This window comes from Canis lupus, chromosome 15, assembly GCF_003254725.2.
Source record: "Canis lupus dingo isolate Sandy chromosome 15, ASM325472v2, whole genome shotgun sequence".
Classification (NCBI taxonomy): Eukaryota; Metazoa; Chordata; class Mammalia; order Carnivora; family Canidae; genus Canis; species Canis lupus.
In genome coordinates this window covers 14,211,406-14,232,150 of record NC_064257.1, presented here as the reverse complement: position 1 = coordinate 14,232,150, position 20,745 = coordinate 14,211,406, and the positions used below count along the sequence as shown (strand labels likewise).

Genomic DNA, 20,745 nt, shown 5'->3' with positions numbered 1-20,745 from the left:
TTCCCATCCCTGGTTTCATCCTGCACTGGGAAGACGGTCCTTATGTGTGTGTCCAAGCGTCTTCCACCCATCCACAAACAGCTATCCCTTGACCACCCCTTTGGTCTAAAGATACTACTGACACTGACATTCCTTTCTGTCCTTAGAAGAACAGATTCATGGAAAAAGCCCAATACAGATCTTGGAAACAAGAATTCCAAGAGTATGATTAAGAAGAGGGAAGCCAGGGGATCCCTGGGTGGCGCAGCAGTTTGGCGCCTGCCTTTGGCCCAGGGCGCGATCCTGGAGACCCAGGATCAAATCCCACGTCAGGCTCCTGGTGCATGGAGCCTGCTTCTCCCTCTGCCTGTGTCTCTGCCTCTCTCTCTCTCTCTGTGTGACTATCATAAATAAATAAAAATTAAAAAAAAAAAAAAAGAAGAGGGAAGCCAGAGGGCTCTGGATGAATGAGTTCCCTTGACTGATTTCTCATCCTCCGAGGAGAGGTAGGATCAGTCCCTTTTTACCCTGTCTCGGGCCCCTGTTTCCCAGGTCTAATAGGGTCTGCTTGTATGAATTCTTTGTTTGTTTAAGCAAGCTCCAATTAGATACTAATTAAGGCCACTACCTTTATCCTCTGAACTACTGTCCAAATGTCTCACTCTTTCCCCGAGGGGCCTGGGGTAGTGCCCAAGAGGGCTTCCTCAAGAACCTTAATGCTTATCAAGTGGGCCAGAAACGGCCAAGCAGCTTATGTCACAGGTTCTCCCCCAGGGGTAAATTATTTTGATCAATCACTGTGACTTTACTCTCCTTCTCTCAGGCTACATATATTATATTTCCAATTAGCTATTTTGAGTTTAATGGGCAGCCTCAAATCCTAAAACAGCATTTTACTTCACTCCTGCTACTCTGGCATCACATTCAACAACATGTTAGAGTTTATGGGCCTTACCTCCCATCTGATTTGGGAGTCCTCCAAAATGGGAAGGGTGTTCAAATGCTCGGCAGCCAAAAACGTCAAATGTTCTGTATAGCCCCATTAATCAGGACGTGAAGCCATCTCCTTTGGAGGATGCTCTGGTCCTCTCCCTTGGGAAGCTTAGAGCATTTTCTTTAGGGACAATCCCCATATACATACACTTGGCCTGGGCCCTGCTCATCACTCCTCTCTTCAACTCTACATTCAGTTAGGGTAGTAACGATTTTCCCTGGACCATACAGTCAAATGCCACCATAAACATGGTATCTAAGGCTTCCTGCTAGACCAGTCTCAGAGCCTGGTTCTCAGAGCCCTATGAGTATAGCCAGTGAAAAGAGATCACCAGGATGCTCACAGACCCATAACAGCCAGTTACCAGAAGCAATTAGTCAACCACTGTGAATAGCATATAAGCATGTGCTATAGCATATAAGGTGCATATAAGGTGTAGTCTAGTACCTGAAACACCTGCTCTTTATCTGTGATTTTCCTCTTTGGATCCAGGAACTCTTTTTTTCATAGTGTTGTACCTCACTATTGGACAAAGTAACCACGCACCCCTGGAAGCAAAGTTAACAAAAACAATAAACTTTCCCTGTTCTTCATTTTTCTAACATAGTACCTACTCTGATGCCCTCAAAATTGCTATCAGTGCGGGTGCGCAATTGCTAAGACAAGCCGGAGCTAAGTAATTCACCAAGGTTACCAAGGCCATTAACTCCAGAAAGGAGTAAAAGAAATGAGGGAATTGACTTCCTTCTGGATTTTAAGCTGACTTCTGAATCAGTGCTCTGGGTCTGTCTTGATAATGTCAAGTTAGAAAAAAAAAAAAAAAGATGTGTAACCCTGGAAGAGTTTTTCATAAACATAAACATTATGAATATTTCTAGTTTTCCATATTTGATAGGGTGGGAATAGTTGTTAACAATGTATATCTTCTCACGGCCTGTGTTTACCCCCATGTGATATTACATGTCATCACCTTTTATTGAGATCGAATAAAATTACTCAAGTTGTAAAATCTCCCACATGGTCTAGTATCATCATTGTATTAGTGTGCCTTTAGTTATGTCAGAAAATTCATTTAAGCTAAATAAAAGGTTAGTCTTACTTGACACACAGCTAAGTAGAAGGGCTCAAACAATGTTAGCAGGAACCAGATGCATTCTCAGTTCTCCTTCCATCTAACGTTTCCTCAGGTGGCAAAAAGGATAGTCTCCAGCAGCTGCAGGCTGCAACATACCTGTCTAGCAACTCCATCCGGCAGAGTGCAAGTTTTTCCACGCAATTGCCAAAAAATTCTGGGGGTTGAGTCTCATTGGCCTGACCTGGGTCACATGTTCACCCCTGAACCAATCACTGAGTCCAGTGATATGGGCTGTTCTAATTGGAGAGGCCTAGGTCATGTGGCATCCTTGGAGGCAGAGTGTGGGGGTCAGCTGCTCCCAAGCTACATAAACATTATGAATTGGGAAGAGGCAGTTTCTCAGCAACAGTCTGGGCTGACAAAAAACACTTTCACTACTCTTGAAGAGTCATTGTTCTGATTTTCCAAGGTTTTGTAGAATAAATAAATAAATAAATAAATAAATAAATAAATAAATAAATATTTATGTATGTATATAATGACTGTATAAATATATACAAATGAATAAATAAAACACTTCCAGATAAATTCACATGACCAATCACTTTGTCCAGTCACTCCTGAACAGTAACGGGGTCCTGAAACTCCCATCCCTTCATACTGGTAGACCTACACACAAGACAGATAAAATCCAACCTGTTAATGTCCTCTGCAGTCTAGAGATTTTATAATACCTGCTCTGACATCCAATGCTGGAAACAACCAACTCCATAGGAAGTGGCCAAGCCATCCTGTATAAGGAACACAGTGTGCTGGACTATTTTGGACTCTCTATTCAGAGCCAGGAAATCCACACAAAACCAGATCCTACCTGATTTTTTTTTCTTCTCTATCACAAAAGGGAATCTATGGGATATGAAACCCAGAGACGGTGCAGTTAGTCAGTAATTCTTCAGAGTGATCTAAAAGATCATCCATCTCAAAACAATATAAATTTCCTGCACTGTTTTCTAAAGGGCCTGGGTTTCCAACCTTAAGCTTATGTTTTTACCCTAAGCCCAGTCTCTCCCCATTCTTTGAGAGGAAAACTATTCCTGGTTTTGTCCTTCCATAACACCTTCTCTTTCCACTTTTGAATTTGAGGAATCCCCCAAATTAAAGCTTTAAGGTGGAAGACCCAGAGTGAAAGCAGAGAGGGTGGGAATTTTTAGTTTTTCCTTGCCTTGATTTTCCTGTGGCTTCCACTTCCAGATGAAGATAGAACATCCAGATGTCTGTCCCTGCATACTTCTGGTAAACACTCTAAATAGTCTACACCTGCTCTCTCCCAATGTACCTACCTCTCCTGAACACTACCAGGGTCCAACATATAACTACAGATTTTTCACCTCTTCCCTCAGCTCCACAAGATCTGTAGCCCCACAATCAGTACTAAAACCACATTTGACCCATTCTATTTCTATTATGGGGAAAGGCGTGGGGGCTTGCTACTTGTAAATCCACCATTAAACAGCATTGAGGACTTGATGCTTTTCTTGGCTGCCCCTCTTTCTAGGATTCTGCCTCCATAAGACAAACAGGATTTTCTGGGAGGCCTGGCTAAGGCCTCCTCTTGTGAGCGTTGAAAATAGCTCAAACTCCAGGCCCAACTTCCCTTCCTCTTTCCCTGACGCTCTTCAGCTTTAGGGATATTAGCCAGGATTTCTTCTTGGTCAGGAGCCCTCTGACCCGCCACTTTCTTCAGTGCTCTGCCTTTTAGAGGCTCAGAAGTGTCTATCTTCATGCTTCTGGCCTTCCCCCTGGAGGGCCATCATTGGTGCTCTCATCTGTCCCATTTAAGTCTTCAGGTATAGGGACGCCCAGGTGGCTCAGTGGTTGAGCATCTGCCCTTGACTCAGGGCATGGTTCCAGGATCAGTCCCACATCAGGCTCCCTGCATGGAACCTGCTTCTCCTCCCTCTGCCTATGTCTCTGCCTCTCTCTGTGTGTGTCTCTCATGAATAAATCAATAAAATCTTTTAAATTAAAAAAATAAGTCCTCAGGTATAATAGTCATTGGAGTCTTTGCTGGATATCTAACAATCACCTCAGTTGACTGAATTTCCTTTACCCCAAGACTTGAGCTGTCTCCCCTCCTCCTTTTCTTATGTTACTTTCAGCAGTGGAAATACTCTAAAAAGACCACTCTGGGTCTGGCAGCTGGAATTTTCTCTAAAGCCTTACGCTGGGACAACTCTACTCTTTGCCTGTTACATGGGGGACCTGATTCATACTGTTTGGGTCTTTCACTTCTATTTCATTGGCCTTCTATAAAAGTGTCTCTAGCCTCAATTCAAAAGCAGGTATCTTTTCTCACAGTCTCTGATAGAGCGGGGGCGGGGGGGGGAATCTGAGCAACCCTGTGGTTATAAGACCTGCGGGGGTGCCTAGGTGACTCGTTAAGCCTCTGCCTCTTGAATTCAGCTCAGGTCATGATCCCAGAGTCACAAGATCAAGCCTCACATCAAGCCCCATGTCCAGCCCTTTGTCGAGTCCTGAGTTGGACTCCATACTGGGTAAGGAGCCTGCTTAAGATTCTCTCTCCCCCTCTCCCTCGGTCCCTCCTTTCTCTCTCTCTCTCTCTCTCTCTCTCTCTCTCTCTCTCTCAATCTCTCTCTCTCATAAGTAGATGGATAGATAGATATTAAACCCTCCAAACTGCTAATTTGGTCAGAACATTCAACACTCAGCCAACTGACACTGAAGCCTTGGTAGCCTTGAAAACTTCCTTCATCACTCAGAGGCTCTGCTATCACTTCTCCACATCTGGTATCCACAACTCACAGCATCTCAGTGGAGTATCCAACCAAGAACACACTTCTCTCATGCCAGGAGTGGCCTTCCTCAAAGATATTCTCAACTTTTGGATCCTTGTAAATCTCTGTATGAATTGAATGGCCTTTCCTTTCACCTGCCTCCACTTACTAGGCCAAGAATTCTGGTGGCAGCTGGGGCTCTTTTCTTACAGAACTTCTAACCGTATCCAAAACTGAAACTCTGTTCCCTGTTATTTCCCTAAGACTGCAGGCTAGTTAACATCTTTAGGAAATTTGAGTAGAGCTGTGTTCTCACCCTTCCTGAAGAACCTACCTGGGCCCTCTTTATCTGCTCAAGGACCTAATAGAAGTTTGCACAGCCTCTTCAATTTCAGGTTTTTCACAATTCCTTTGAATCTTACAATTCATAGAGGCTTCTAGAAGTCTATATCTACCTCCATATGCAATTTTCAAATGTTATCTTGGTCATTGTCCTAAACATTTTAGTTTAGGGTTTTATTTCTAGTAGTAATAAATCCACGGTGTAGATATAAACTTCAATAAAATAAAAGATACACAGATTTACAGATAACACTTAGAAATCCCAGATAGAACCCCCAAAACATAATCCACATGTCTTCAGGTTCATTTGCCTGTACAAAAAGATACTATATTATATTATTTAATAATCTTTTTATATCAAGTTATGCTAGCAAGAGTGCCCATTTGCCTACTTAGAAGGAATTAACCCCGCCTCAAAAACATCTTTCAGCTATTTCTGAGAGCCTCTCCAGGGCCTCTTGAGTCCTTGAGAATAAGTCCAAAGGCTGGCCATCTTGCCACCATATTTTCAGCTTTGGTGGCAGATGACTCCCAGCAGCTGGCAGCTCCAAGGACTGCATCTCCAATAGTGGCCAAAGCAGCAACCCATTCTGGCCTCCAGGAGAGACAATGCATTTTGTCCTGGTTGTTCACCTTTGCTGGCAGGGTTAGAATCTGCCCTCTTGAGGCTGGTGTGACTTACAACCGCTGTGCTGATGCCACCTGCCTTCCTCTCTCCCCTTCCCATTATAGTAGTTTCCCAAGACCTGAGTTATACAGCCTTACTCTCCCTGACATCTCATTAGAATTGGATGTGGGAGTGAAAGAGGAAGGAAGAATGAGATATCTGTGCTCCCCTACGACTCACTCCTCACAGAGAGTGTACTTATCACTACTTTGCAATTATTCCATCATGTGCCTGTTTCTCTCTCTAGACAACAAACTCCTTATTTACCACAGTGCATGACTTACATTAGGCTCCTAGTCCATGCTCATTGGCTAAATAGAATACTATGATAGGTGTACCTGCAGAGTACTATGAGGTCACAGAGGAAGAAACAATTAACTTTCCCTAGAGAGGATGTGAAAAGCAGTACGTAAGGCCTGGCCTCGAAGGATAAATAAAAGTCCACCAGGTAGATGAGAAAAAGAGTAGAAGCAAAGGTGCTATAAGCCAACATGTGGCATATCAAACAAGACAGAAGTTTATTTTTCTGTCATGTAACAATCCAGAGGTAGGCAAGTAGTCCAGGTCAGGTGGGAGGCTCTATCCATACGCCCTGCTAAAACTCAGGGAAATCCTATTATGCAAAGGAAGGAGAGAATGGTTACACCAGTAACCAATGGTTACATGCTGACTTAGGGGACAGACTATGCAAATGTCAAGAAAAGAATAGCTTCTTTGGAGAACAGAAAAGTTCAGAATGCCTGGAGAGTAGAGTGTGAGGGGCAGAACAGCGGGAAGTGAGGAGGAGGCACAGTGGAGTCTTAACTGTTTAGGTCCCCTATCTATCTTTTGCCTCATCATCTTACCCATCGCCCTACTCACATTCACTCTTTTGCATCATTATCTTTGGCCTTCCCCCTGTCAGGATCAGAGAGGACTTAGGGCCCTCTATGTAGAATATTCTTTATCCCCGATCTTCTTCGCTATAACTTCTTGTCATTCAGGTCTCAGCTCAAATGTTACCTCCTCAAAGTGGCCCTCCATGAGGGTACTAGCCAAAGCAGCCCTCTCCACATCAACTTTTATCCCAGTACCTATTTTTATTGATTACTAGCACTTACCAAAACCTGAAATCATGTTGCTTACATTTTTTTGACTTACAACTGAGTCATCTCAGTCATTATTGAGTACATCTCCAGCTAGAAAGTAAATTCTTTGAAGTCAGATGAATGGTTTGTATTTGTATATAACCAATACCTCAAACACGGATCCATAAATGTTTATTGAATGCACTTAGTTTCACTCTTTCTTTTTAATTGTGACCTAGAGACGCTATGGGATTTGCTTGAAGCCATGGGTGTTTCGGTGTTCTCTCAGCACCCTCAAATGTCTGAGTCATCAACCTTACCACCCTCCAACTTTGTTACAAGATTTCCACCAAAATGTAAGCTTTGGATTTTAATTACTTCACAATTTTGGATGTGTTCAGCATGGCAGAACACTTATTAGACACATAATTATTCCCAAAGAATTCACTTTTAGGAATTTTATTTAAAATGTGAGATTAGAAAAAAACACATAAAAAATTTTTTTAAATGTGAAATTAGGGTCACTTGGGGGGCTCAACTGGTTAACCGTCTGCCTTCAGCTCAGGTCAAGATCCTGGGGTCCAGTGGTCGAGCCCCTCGTTGGGCTCCCTGCTCAGTGGGGAGCCTGCTTCTCCCTCTCCTCCCTCCTCGTGCTCTCTCTCTCTCTCTCTCTCTCTCTCAAATAAATGAGTGAAATCTTTAAAATAAATAAAATGTGAGATTAGACAAATGTTATTAGCAAAATTAGCACTGACACACAGATCAGTGGAACAGAATAGTGGTCCCAGAAATAGTCTCACACATATAAGCTTACTGATTTTCGACAAAAGTGCAAAGGCAGCTCGATGGAGAAAGGATAGTCTTTTCAACAAATGGGGCTAAGAACAATTAGATGTCCACACACAAAAAGAAAGAATGAAAGAAAGAAAGAAAGAAAGAAAGAAAGAAAGAAAGAAAGAAAGAAAGAAAGAAAGAAAAGAAAAGAAAGAGATAAAGAACCCTAACACATACCTCACACCTTATATAATGGATCATAGACATAAATGTAAAACTTAAAACTATAACATTTCTAGAAGAAAACATAGGAGAAAATCTTTGTGACCCTGGGTTAGGCAAAGACTTCTCAAAAATGACATAAAAATATAATCCACAGGAGTGCCTGGGTGGCTCAGTTGGTTAAGCATCTGACTCTTGAATTTGGCTCAGGGCATGATCCCAGGGTTATGGGGCTCTGTGCTCAACAGGGAGTCTGCTTGAGATTATCTCTCTCTTCCTCTACCCCTCCTCCAGTTCACACATGCTCTCTCTCTCTCTCTCAAAAATAGGTAAATAAAAATGTTTAAGTATAATTCATAATATTAAAAATTTATAAACTGGACTTCCTAAACTTAAAGGTTCTGCTTGCAAAAGATTCTGTTAAGAGAATAAAAGAGGGGAGGTGGGCGGGATGACTGGGTGACAGGCACTGAGGGGAGCACTTGACGGGATGACCACTGGGTGTTATACTGTTTGTTGGCAAATCAAACTCCAATAAAAAAATATACAAAAAAAAAAGAGAGAATGAAAGAAAATGTACGGACTGAGAGAAAATATTGGGAAATCACTTAACCAATAAAGGTCTTATATTTAAGGTACATAAAGTACATAAAGAATTTAGTGATAAGAAAAACCACTTCATTAAAAAATGGGCCAGGGACGCCTGGGTGGCTCAGTGGTTGAGCGCCTGCCTTTGGCCCAGGGCATGATCCTAGAGTCCTGGGATCAAGTCCCACACTGGGCTCCCTGCATGGAGCCTGCTTCACCCTCTGCCTGTGTCTCTGCCTCTCTCTCTCTCTCTCTCTCTCTCTCTGTATCTCTCATGAAAAAATAAATAAAATCTCCAAAAAAACCTTTTTTAAAATGGGCCAAAATATGAACACTTCACCAAAGAATATATACAGACAGCACATATAATGATGCTCAACACCATTAACCATTAGAGAAATGAAAATTAAAACCACCACTACACACCTATTAAAATGGCTTTATTTTTTTTTATCTTTATTTTTTTTTAATTTATGAGGTCAGAGAGAGAGAGAGAGAGAGAGGCAGAGGGAGAAGCAGGCTCCGTGCATTCAATCCTGGGTCTCCAGGATCACACCCTGGGCCAAAGGCAGGCGCCAAACCGCTGCGCCACCCAGGGATCCCCTAGAATTGCTTTAAAAAAAAAACCAAAACCCTGACAATACTGAGTGCTGATAAGAATGTGGAGCAAATGAGACTCTCAACCATGGCCAGTGGGAACATAAAATGGTACAGCCACTTTGGAAAAGCTTAGTAGTTTACTATAAAATTAAACATACAATTACCATATGATCCACAAATTCCATTCTTAGGTATTTACCTAAGAAAAATAGACTTATGTTCACACAAAAACCTGCACACTAATGTTTAAAGCAGCTTAATCCATAATCAAAAAAAACTGGAAACAATGCAAATATCTTTTAACCAGTGAGTGGACCAATTGTAGTATATCCATATAATTGAATACTACTCAGCAATAAAAAGGAATTACTGATACACCCAACAACAGGAATGAATGTCAAATGCATTATGCTAGGTAAAAGAAGCCAAACTCGAAAGGTGACTTGTTGTATGATTTCCATTTATATGTTGTTCAGAAAAATACAAAATTATAGGAACAGAAAATAATGACTACCAGGAACTGGGATGGAGGGAGGTGTTGACTATAAAACGGTAGTACGAGAGAGACATTTTTTGAACAATAGAACTATTCTGTATCTTGAGAGCTTTTTGGAGGTTTTAGCAGAGGAGTGCAGCTGCTAGTATACTCTTGACCAAAGATCTGTCCTTCTCTATTGGGAGAAGGTCATCCTCTTTGACAGAATTTGAGCAGCTTCAGGAGGGACACACATGGAGCCATGAGGGAGGAAGGGAATAGCCAGCCAGATCAGCTGCATGAACCCTGATGATGAATGGGGTGAGATGTCACAGCCATATTGCCCTCACCTCCAAGAACTGTTCTGTATCTTGACTATGGTGGTGGTCAAATGACTGTATACAATTGTTTAAACCAGTGATTCTTAAATGGGAGCAATTCTAGTCCTGAGGAGACATTTGGCGTGTCTAGAAAGATTTTTGCTTATCATAACTCAGAGGGAGAGGGGATGCTTGGCACCTTTGGGTAGAGGCCAGGGATGCTGCTAAACATGCTACAATGCAACAGGACAGCCCCTACAGCCAAGAATTATCTGGCCCCAAATGTCAATAGTGCCAAGACTGAGAAACCCCAGTCTAAGCCAGAGGTCAGAAAGTATAGCCCAGGGGCTAAATTCAACCCACCACCTGTCTTTGCACAACCCACAAGTTAAAAATAGTTTTTAAATTTTTTAATGATTGAAGGGGAAAATCAAAAGAATAGTTCATGAAAATTACATAAATTTCAGAGTTCATAAATAAAGTCATGGTCATTTATTTACCATTATTATATAAGGATGTTCTGACATTCCAAAAGTAGAGTATTTATGATAGGCACTGTATATCCACAATGCCTAAAATATTTACTACCAAGATCTTTATGGTTAAGTTTGCTAACTCTTGATCTAAACCATGGAAATGTAAAAAAAAAATAAAATAAAATAAAAAATAAAAAAATAAAAAAATAAAAAAATAAACCATGGAAATGTACACAAAAAAATCCAGTAGGTTTTACTTACATAAAATTTTTAAAGTGAATTTCAAAATATGAAATCATAAGATGCCTACACTGATTTAGTATAGTGCTGTGCTAACACTCATTTCTGTAAATGTGCATGTCCTTTCTGTTTTTTCTAATAGAAGATAAATAGTGAATAATAGGAATTTATTACTGACTGGGTTCTGATGTGAGATTTTCCTATTAAAAAAAACAAAAAAAAAATCATATGCAACATCTCTGACCGTGAAGAATCTCATTCAGTTTCCTGGACACAGACAGTTCTCCAGAGAAGACATCTGTGATGAAGCAGCTAATACCCCGTGCACTTGTCATCAGATCAGTAACGGGGTTTGACTGGGTCTCTCTGACCGTGACTGCTCCTGGACTGAATGGGGCATTTATCACACTGTCTCGGGCAAACCAGCTGACCATCATGCACATGGGCCCAAGAGCCTGTGAATTAGCTCCTGTCCATTAGCCCCTGTCCAAACACTCTGGCCCTAGCATTATAGTCACGTTATCAGTCCCCTCCAGACCCTGCAAGCGTGATGAGGCATGAGCTCCCTGTCTCCTACCATCCCTCATCTCCACTTGGACAAGCTGTCAGTTAATTAGCTAATGTGGGTAAAAATGCTCCTAGCTGAAAAATGCTCAGCTGGGTTATTATGATAATCATCTGCTGGATCCCCTCCCTCCAATTCCCTCTACGCCAAAGTCAGCCCACAGGACTCCTTGCTGTCTGCAGATGGGAAAACTCTGGAAGAGGTCACCGAGTGGTCACCCATGTTTAAGACCAGAGCCCCCTAACCTCCTGATGCTAGGCCAACTAGTATAAATCCTGAAGCCCAGGGTCTGGATTGGCTTTCCTTATTTAAAGGAATTGGCAAGATAGCAGATCTAGGATTCCCCCAAATTATCGAATTTTGGATGACCTTTGATTTCTTTCTTCAGCTACATAGATCATTTTGAAAGTCAAAATAGCCTTTTGAAAAGCTTATGTGGAAATCATAGCATTACCCGCTCCAAGTTTATAGAGCGTTAAGCCCGACATTCCTAGGGCCAAAACTCATTTCTCCATCTCTCAATTCAAGCCGCTTTGAGAAATCCCTGTTCAGAAAGTTAATCCCTGAAGGATGGGGTGACGGCCAGAGTGCCCCAAGATGCCAAAGTTTTGTGCAATTATCAAATGCCAAAACAGGAAGGTGTCCAGGGCAGACACATGTTACTCCTATCCAGCTCTTGTTTCTGAAAGGTCTTTCTGTGGGGGTGAGAATGAAAATAGCTGACCTCAATTGCCCAAAGCCCAATTTCAGAAGAGTTTTAACAGCACAATTTCATTGTAGCCGTTTTGGGGCAGTTCCTATATGTTCCCTGATGATCCTTAGAGGGCAGTTAGAGTATCCTGTTTCTCCCTGCATCTCTAGCATCCTTCTCCATCTCCATTCCTAAAGTCTCATCAGTTCTCACCAGGGCATCTGCGACAGCCTCTTTACTGGATCCTGGGTACGATCTTGTGTCCCTACTGACTCCACACTCTCCTCCTCTACAGCCAGACAGATCATTCCAAAACACAATTGTGACCAGATCACTCCCTGCCTAAACAAGTTTAATGGATCATTGACAGGGTAAGTCCAAATTCCCTAACTTGACAATCAAACCCCTTCAAACTTTTGTCCCTACTTCTTACCTTCCAACACACTCTGCTTGTACCATGCCAGGCAATCCCCCCGCCCCACCATCCCCATCTGTGACTTGGATATGACAGCCTCTGTGCCCATGCTCACACCTTTTTCTTCCTCTGGAATGCCCTTTCCACCTCATCTGCATCCATGAAAAACCTTTCTTTAAGAAGCAGCCCAAATGCCACCTCCTCCAAAAAGCCCTCTATAAGCTCACCTCTGAACCGCCAGAGCCCTTTGTTAGTTAGTCTCTTGGGACTGCTTTGTTTTCTGTGGTGGCAATTAATGTACAGATATACTCTCCCCCATGAAACAACAGGCATATTTTTAAAAAGCCCTATAACCTAGTGTAGCATATGGTAGGTGCTGGTAATCATTAATGACTGATGAACAACCTGCAGCAGACAGATCATAGGGTAGTGGGCTAACAAGAGCATGAATTACAGGAAGTGAACTGGGATGGAAGGAGAAGCACAAGTCATTTATAAAAAAAAAAGGCCAATAAGGTTAAAGACTTAGTTGTCATCTTAATAACAACAGCTAATAAGGCCTGGGAATTGTGCTAAGCATTATCCCATTTACTCATTACAACCACTCTAAAACACAGGTACTATCATCATTGGCATTTTTTAGATGAGAAACTGAGGCTCAGAGAGGGCATATTCATTGTTTTAGTCACTGGCCTCCTTATTAGTCTTTAAATACGTCCCACATACTCCTACTTTTTGCTCTACCCTCTGCCTGAAACATCCTTCCCCCAAGTACAGGCAAGGTGTGCTTCCTCCCTTCTTGTAGGTCTCTGTTCAAATATCACTTTATCAATGAGTTCTCTGCTGGCACCCTATATAAAATGGCAAATAATCCCCTCGTCAGGAGCAAAGCCCAGATTTAAAACCAGTTCTGACTCCAAAGCCAGATGACAAAGTTATACTCATGTGAGTCAAAGGGACTGGAAATGCCCATCATGGAACCAACCACTGCGATGATTGGTCAGGCCAGGGTCTCAATGCCCATCCCTGGAATTGGGGCGGGGGTGGGGGGGGCGGGCAGGAGAAGGCCCATTTGAACCACACGGATCAAAATGGAGGAGGGATGTTCTCTGAAAAAAAACCTTGCAACCCAAAGGAAGAGAGTATTCCAGGCACGTAAAAACAATGGATGGTCACAACTATAGCCAAACCCTACCAATTAGTGAAAGAGTCTGATCCGTAGATGAATTTACCAGTCAGACTGGACCAAATCATTGTCCTTGTGGACTCATGTTGCTCTAGCCTCCAAGAAACTACTCAGCACCAAAAAAATGAGATTCCACTTATCAAATTAGTAAGATCTTTCAAAAAAAATTTTTAAGCTCTTACTTATTTATTCATGAGAGACAGAGAGAGAGAGGCAGAGACACAGGCAGAGGGAGAAGCAGGCTCCTTGCAGGGAGCCCAACACGGGACTCAATCCTGGGACCCTGGGATCATGCCCTGAGCTGAAGGCAGATGCTCCACACTGAGCCACCCAGGCGTCCCAGCAAGAATTTTTTTTTTTTTAATGTTAACAGTTCTATCAGGATGATGGTATATAACTGGTGGAACCTTTCTTTCTGGAAAGCATTCTGGAAATACAGATCAAGATCTCCAAAAATATTTTGATCCTCTGACCCAGTAATTCCATTTCTAGAAATATTTGCAAAAAAAAAAAAATCCAAAATACGGACAAAGATTTAGGCACCAAGGTGGTGAGAGGTGGCTCAGTCTGTTGAGCAGCCAACTCTTGATTTCAGCTCAGGTCATGATCTCAGGGTCCTGGGATCAAGACCCCCAAGTTGGGCTCCAGGCTCAGTGGGGAGCCTGCTTCAGGATTCTCTCTCCTTCTGTCCCTCCCCCATTTGCTTGCACTCTCTCTCTCTCTCTCTCAAATAAATAAATGTTTTTTTATTTTTAAAATTTTTTAAAGATTTATTCATTTGAGAGAGAGAGATAGTGAGAGAGAGAGAGAGTAGGGAAGAGGAGAAGCAGGCTCCCCATTGAGCAGGGAGCCCAACGTGGGGCTCAATCTCAGAACCTGGGGATCCTGACCTGAGCAGAAGGCAAATGCTCGACTGACTGAGTCACCCAGGAACCCCTAAATAAATATTTGTTTGTTTTTAAAGATTTAGGCACCAAGATTTTCATCACAGAGTTTTTATAATAGCAAAAGAAAAAGAAAAAAGAGAAGAAAGAAAATCTATATGTATAAGAATTAGGGTTTGGGGACGCCTGGGTGGCTCAGCAGTTTGGCGCCTGCCTTTGGTCCAGGGCATGATCCTGGAGTCCCAGGATCGAGTCCCGCGTCGGGCTCCCTGCAAGGAGCCTGCTTCTCCCTCTGCCTGTGTCTCTGCCTCTCTCTCTCTGTCTCTCATGAATAAATAAATAAAATATTAAAAAAAAAGAATTAGGGTTTGGTAAAATAAAATAACTCCATATAGAAGATTATGCAATCATTAAATTAAATGATACAGCATAGTTCATTTCAATGTGTTGAGTAAGAAAGCAAAATACAAAACTGTCTACACAATATATTAACCATGTAAAAGAAAGCCACATATGTCCAGAAATGGAAAATATATATATATAAATGCTAGTAGCATTTATTTCTTCTCAATGGATGAGAATATAAAATATATTTTTTCCTTTTACTTGCATATATTTTCCAAAATAAGCAAATATTACTTAAACATTGGTTTGAAAGTGACCCTTTCTTAGCTCCTAAGAATTTGGCTACCTACTTACCATCTCAGCCATTTGGACACCTGGGGAGAAACACATGGTCTGTGACACAAGAAGGTTGGCAACATTTATTGTGTCTTACAGCTTTTCCCGAATCATTCACAGAAAGATGTTTTTCTTGTATTTGCCAGTCCTCCCGTAGAAAGAATCCATCACTTCATCACATGATGCCTCTTTTTTTTTTTTTTTTTTTAAGTAAAACAAAACCTGGGAACGGAACATAAACTTGTGCTGAACTCTGATATGAAAATGAGTAGGCACTGGGCTTCCAGCTGCCATTGGAGTGCCAGTACAGAAGGGATGCCCGGGCTGATGGATGCCAGAGGCAGGTAAAAGTGCCCCCATTTCAGGCCTGAAATGCCTGCAAGAATTCCAGCCTGCAACTTTTTGGGTTCTGTGGACACATTGTGCCTAGAGGCCTCTCAGAAGACAAGGTCTCCCTCACTGCAGGCAATGGCTGATTGCCAATGATTGCTGGCCTGGAAGACAGAAAACAAGATTATGCTTCTATGACAACACAAATGGTACCACCTCCAGGAAGCTTCCCCTGCCTCTTTCCCTGATCCCCACTACTCTTTAGATTACATTTCTCCCCCAAGGAGCCATGGCTCTGGTACTTTCCTTGCCCCTCTTGGGGCAAATGTCACCAGTGATGATGTGGCCAGTACTGTGGGACGACATTACACAGACCTTGGTTCACTCCCTGGCTCTGCTACTCAATTCCTGAATCTCAGTTTCCTCAGCTATAAAATGAAGACAGTAAGGAGCACAGAAAACTGTCCCATCCTGGGACCTGACAACCCTATTCTCAAGTTCCTGTAACATGACTGTGCCCAGGGGCTCCTGGGTGGCTCAGTGGGTTGGGCATCTGCCTTCAGCTCAGGTCATGATCTCAGGGTCCTGAGATCAAGCCCCGCATCAGGCTCCCAGCTCAGCAGAGAGTCTGCTTCTCCTTTTTCCTCTGACCCATCTCCTCGATTGTGGTCTCTCTGTCTCAAATAAATAAAATCTTAAAAAAAAGAAAGCCACATGATTGTGCCCAAAGAAACTGCCTGGCAGCCCAGAGCCACAAAACAATACTCAGTAGGCCCAGCGCAGTGGTGGCAGGCCCCCCTCACTAATCTCCCCACCCAGACCTCCAGCCAGCCGCAGCCAGGGAACAGACAGCCAGTGGTGGCTAATGATACCTCTCCCATCTTCTGGACAGAGTAATTGCCAGGTGGGATGGCAGGACCCCAATTATTGAGGGTCTGTCCAGGGGTGTGGTCACAGGCATGTTCAAAACTGAATTCCGCTTCCCCTCAAATGTGTTACCCTTCCTGCTCCCTATCTCAGAGAAGAGCACCAGCAAGGGGACCCAAGTTGGAAATCAAGTTCTCATTCGTGTCTCCCATTCAATCCATCCGTCACCAAGTCCTGTCATTTCTACCTCTCAAATCCTCCCATTTTTTTTCCATCCAGGGCTGCCTCTGAGGTTCAAGTCACCATCTGCCTCTTCACAGGTCTCCTGGCCTCACACTGCCCCACAGGGAGCCTCTCTCCTCCTGCCCCTCTGAAGACCCCTGAATAGCTCTCAGAAAACTAGCCTCAATAACTTTAAGCCCCCCACCTGGCTCCATTCTGGTCCCGGCTTACCTTTCTAAACTCATCTCCACTCTGCCTCCTCCTGTCTGTGGTTCCCCCAATTCACTATCCTGTTTCTCACCTGCCTGTTTTTGCTCATGGCATTCCCTGTCCTTAACATCCTTCTCTTCTTCCATCTTTTTTATCCCTCCTTTTTCCACTGACTAGTTCCTTTTCATATTTTAAGACTTAGCTCAGATTTCCATTATTCCAGAAGGCTTTTTACTCCCCCTTTCCGCACACACACTCCCAAACTAAGTGTTCTCACTTTGCCACTTACTGTGAGTACCGTTCCCAGCACCTTTGATGCCTTAACTCATTTAATCTTCCCACCAAACCCTGTGCCTAGGTTCCCCTATTGTTTTGTGTGTGTGTGTGTGTGTGTGTATGTGTGTGTGTTTACAGATAAGAAAACTGAGGCTTGCAGAAGTTAAAGCGACATCTCCAAAGCCAAATCAGTGGCTTAGCAAGTGCTAAAACCCTTCCTATTTTTTTTTTTTTCCAATAAAAATACCAGTATTGGGCAGCCCGGGTGGCTCAGGAGTTTAGCACCTGCCTTCGGCCTGGGGGTGTGATTCTGAAGTCCCGGGATCAAGTCCCACGTCAGGCTCTCTGCATGGAGCCTGTTTCTCCCTCTGCCTGTGTCTCTGACTCTATCTGTGTCTTTCATGAATAAGTACATTTTTTAAAAAATCTTTATAAAAAAGACCTGTATTGTTCTTTTCTGTTATAAAATCAAGGAAAAAAGTAAGACTCACTCTTCTTTTTGTCAATTTGGTGAATACCCTTAGTCTGGTATGCAGTAGGCACTCAGTAGGTGCCATTTCTCTATGTCTATGAATACAGGCTGATTTGGAGAGCATTTTATATCAAGTGCTCACACCATTCCTGCAGTCTCTCGAATCTGGAGCTCTTGGGAGTTGCACCGAGCACCCCACTCCCGCATCCATCCAGTCCCCAGTAGTGTCAGGCTCCCAGGCCTCCGAGGTGGAACGACAGCTTGGTTTCCCTGCGGGATGAGGACAGGGATCGGCCGAATTCGTTTTCGGGGCACAAACCACAACTATGCAGACAGTCGAGGTGCGGAGCCGCGCTCCCGCGTGGGGTGACCCCTCCTAGGCCTGAGGCTTCCCCCGCGCGCCTCCCCACACTCCGCGGCCCTACACCTTCTCGGCTCTCTACCAAAACCTGCGGCCGGGACCCCGAGGCCGCGGTCCCACCTGCCCACGGCGCCTGCACCCCCACTCGGAGCCTCGGGCCCGCCCCCCGCGGTTAGCTGCAGCCCCGCCCCCAGCCTCGGGCCGCCGATCCCCCCGGCGCCCACCGTCGCCCCGCCCCCGGGCGGCAGCCGCGGGAAGGCCCCGCCCCCGCCCCGCCCCCGCCCGGCTCGAGGTCCCCGCGCCCTTGGGTCCCGGCGGGAGGAGGCGCTTCCAGACGAGCGCTGGCGCCGGGTGCGTCGCACTTTACGGAAAGGACGCCCGAGAATAAATCCGGAGCGGATTTGCATCACGGCCGCGGGGGCGGGGGCGGGGGGGTGCCGCGCAGCCCCCGAGCTCCAGAGCGGAGGCCGTCCCGGTCGTGTCCCGGCCGGCGGCCGCTTCAGGAGCGGTGGGGAGCGGGGCGCCGCTCGGAGGGAGGGGCGTGCGCCTGCCGGGACCGCCGCGCCGGAGGAGCCTCGGCCCGGGCCCGGGTCCTCGCCGGGAGGAGTGAGGACCCAAGTTTTCTGTGCTTGCGTGTAACTTGGATTGAAGGACGCTGCCCCCGGCTCAGGGGGTGGGAAGGCCTAGCCGGAGCCACCCATCCTGCTAAGAATCTCCCAGCCCAGGGGACCCCTGGGTGGCTCAGTGGCTGGGCATCTGCCTTCAGCCCCGGGCGGTGATTCTGGAGACTCGGGATCGAGTCCCGCATCAGGCTCCTGCGTGGAGCCGGCTTCTCCCTCTGCCTGCGTCTCTGTCCCCGCCCCATGAATAAATAAATAAAGTCTTAAAAAAAAAAAAAAATCTCCCAGCCTTGGCCTCCTGAGATCCCCTACCGCCGCGGGGGCCCTCGATCCCTGCGCCCGCACCTCTGTGACCACTGTGCGCTCACAGAGCAGATGGCCCTGACCTCAAGACCCGGCCCTGGCTTGCACTGCTGCGCATCAGACTCCCACTCCACCCACACGGGCCAGTCTTTGCGGGGCAATTCATTCATGCTTTCTCAGCCCGAAAATCAGCTAAAACGTGGCTTCCTCTTTAAGCCCAGCTCCCAAACCACCTACACATCTCCCGTGAAGCCTGTAGGGCCCCGGGCCCCTGCCTCTCTAAGCCCCCAGTGTCTGAACCTCTCTTTCAGCCCTGACACTTCTCTCCGTGTAGCTATACCACGCGTGTTTTCTCCATTAGGCTGCAAGTTTTCAAGAACATGATTCAACTGTATCCTCAGTGCCAAGGGGAGTGCCTGGTACTTGGTGGGGACAGCATGGGCCGTTGTGTGATCTTTGGCAAGCCCTGCTCCCTTTCTGGACTTCTAAGTCCTCCCCCACCCTCAGAGTGAAGCATTTGGATGAGATGGCCTCCCGAGATTCCTCCAGCCCTGGCCCTAGGAGCCAGTGCCTTAGCCCATCTCCCCCGCCCCCTTCCTCCGATGACCAACCTTGGGAAAGGCAGAGGTGGGGGCTCCATTTGAAGTTCTTCCACTTGGTTGGGTCAGTTAACAGAGGCAACTGTGCAAGGGGGCTGAGGGTTAGGGATCCTAAGGGTTCCTAGAGGTGAGTCTATTGCCAACACGCTGGGATGCTGCTATCCTATCCAGAAAGTCCCCTGCTCCCAGGTTCCAGAGACCAGACAACCAGTTCTGGTGAGGGGGAAAGTGAAGAAGCCCCCATTCACAACCCCTCCCCAACCCATACACACCCATCTCCCGGAACAGGGTAGCAGCCCCTCAATCCCCTGAAGACCAGCCCAGGACCACCCCACTCTCCACTCTCACCCGGCATACACCCACCCAGCTTTCTCAAATCTGAGCTGAGAACACCCAGAGTTCTGATAGGAAGAGACTCAGTTCAGCTTTCCTTGCAGCACAGACTGTCTGACCCTATCACACACTTCCCTAAATGGAACTCCTTACCTACCTAGGGCCAGCCACATGGACTACAGCTCCCTGAAACTCCCATCCACTGGGTTTCATGTTACTTGTTGAAGCCACATGGATTAATGCTAATCTAAAACCATAGCCTTCAGATTGGCAGAGCTGGCTGTGATCCCAGTTCTCCCTAGCTGAATGACCTTGAGCTTATTATTTATCCTCCCTGAGCATCAGTTCCTTTGTCTATAAAATGGGAGCAATGATTTATAGACACAGGGTGGTTGTGAGTATCATATAAGATTTATAAAACACCTGTCATAGGAACTGACGCATATAGGATGTCGAATGTGAGCATTATTCATATTCCCTATCCCCTCCATTCTCCCCTAAGGCTGCCTAACACTTTCTCTGGAAGCTGAGCTTGGAAACATCTGAAATGGAACTGATCTGGACAAAACCAGGAGTATAAAATACTAAAACCTGTGCTTAGGACCCAATTGTAGACTTCAAAAGAAAGCAAAAGGGAGAAGGCGGAGGGCAGGCCAGGTGGCTCAGCAGTTTAGCGCGGCCTTCAGCCCAGGGCTACCTGCATGGAGCCTGCTTCTCCCTCTGCCTGTCTCTCTGTGTCTCTCACAAATAAATAAATAAATAAAGTCAAGAAAGAGAAAGAAAGAAAGAAAGAAAGAAAGAAAGAAAGAAAGAAAGAAAGAAAGAAAGAAAGAAAGAAAGAAAGAGAAAAGAAAAGAAAAGGGGATCCAAGGCCTAGAGAGGGTCCACGATTTGCCAAAGGTCACCCAGGAGCTGGAGGCAGGGAGGATGGCAGGCAAGCAGGGAGGGGGGCCAATGAGGATGTGGGTAGAGGTCAAGGCTGAGGTATTGAGCTGAATCCATGGATAGGCAGTGGAGCAAGAGGATCTCCAGCTGACATTGTCGTATTTCCCATGCCCAGAAGAGCTTGGCATTTGCCTCTCTGGAACTGCTCCTTCTGGGTTCCTAAGTTTGCAG

General features: G+C 45.2%; 1 protein-coding gene and 2 long non-coding RNA genes across 5 annotated transcripts in view; 1 reads left to right on the top strand and 2 right to left on the bottom strand.

Moving 5' to 3' along the window:
• The window catches only part of PIK3R3 (phosphoinositide-3-kinase regulatory subunit 3), a 139,840-nt gene extending 133,671 nt beyond the window's left edge, over positions 1-6,169 (bottom strand). Inside the window, exons 1-2 of one of the 2 annotated variants that reach the window (XM_049094451.1) lie at positions 6,137-6,169; positions 1,421-1,521 (exon numbers count right to left, since the gene is read on the bottom strand). The gene's annotated coding sequence lies outside the window, so the exon portion shown is untranslated. The remainder of the gene's footprint in view (positions 1-1,420; positions 1,522-6,136) is intronic. The other variant, XM_049094454.1, reaches the window with a different exon arrangement.
• On the top strand, positions 5,787-15,276 carry LOC112642568 (uncharacterized). Of its 2 annotated transcripts, XR_003125318.3 has the most exons (4): positions 5,787-6,399; positions 7,159-7,275; positions 12,166-12,241; positions 15,248-15,276. It is a non-coding gene; the product is annotated as an uncharacterized LOC112642568 (long non-coding RNA). The 2 variants fall into 2 exon arrangements; XR_003125319.3 differs by lacking the exon at positions 12,166-12,241 and having other exon boundaries at positions 6,124-6,399.
• The window catches only part of LOC118350807 (uncharacterized), a 7,217-nt gene continuing 1,577 nt past the window's right edge, over positions 15,106-20,745 (bottom strand). Inside the window, exons 2-3 of the long non-coding RNA XR_004805321.2 lie at positions 17,433-17,683; positions 15,106-15,530 (exon numbers count right to left, since the gene is read on the bottom strand). This is a non-coding gene — a long non-coding RNA (uncharacterized LOC118350807). The remainder of the gene's footprint in view (positions 15,531-17,432; positions 17,684-20,745) is intronic.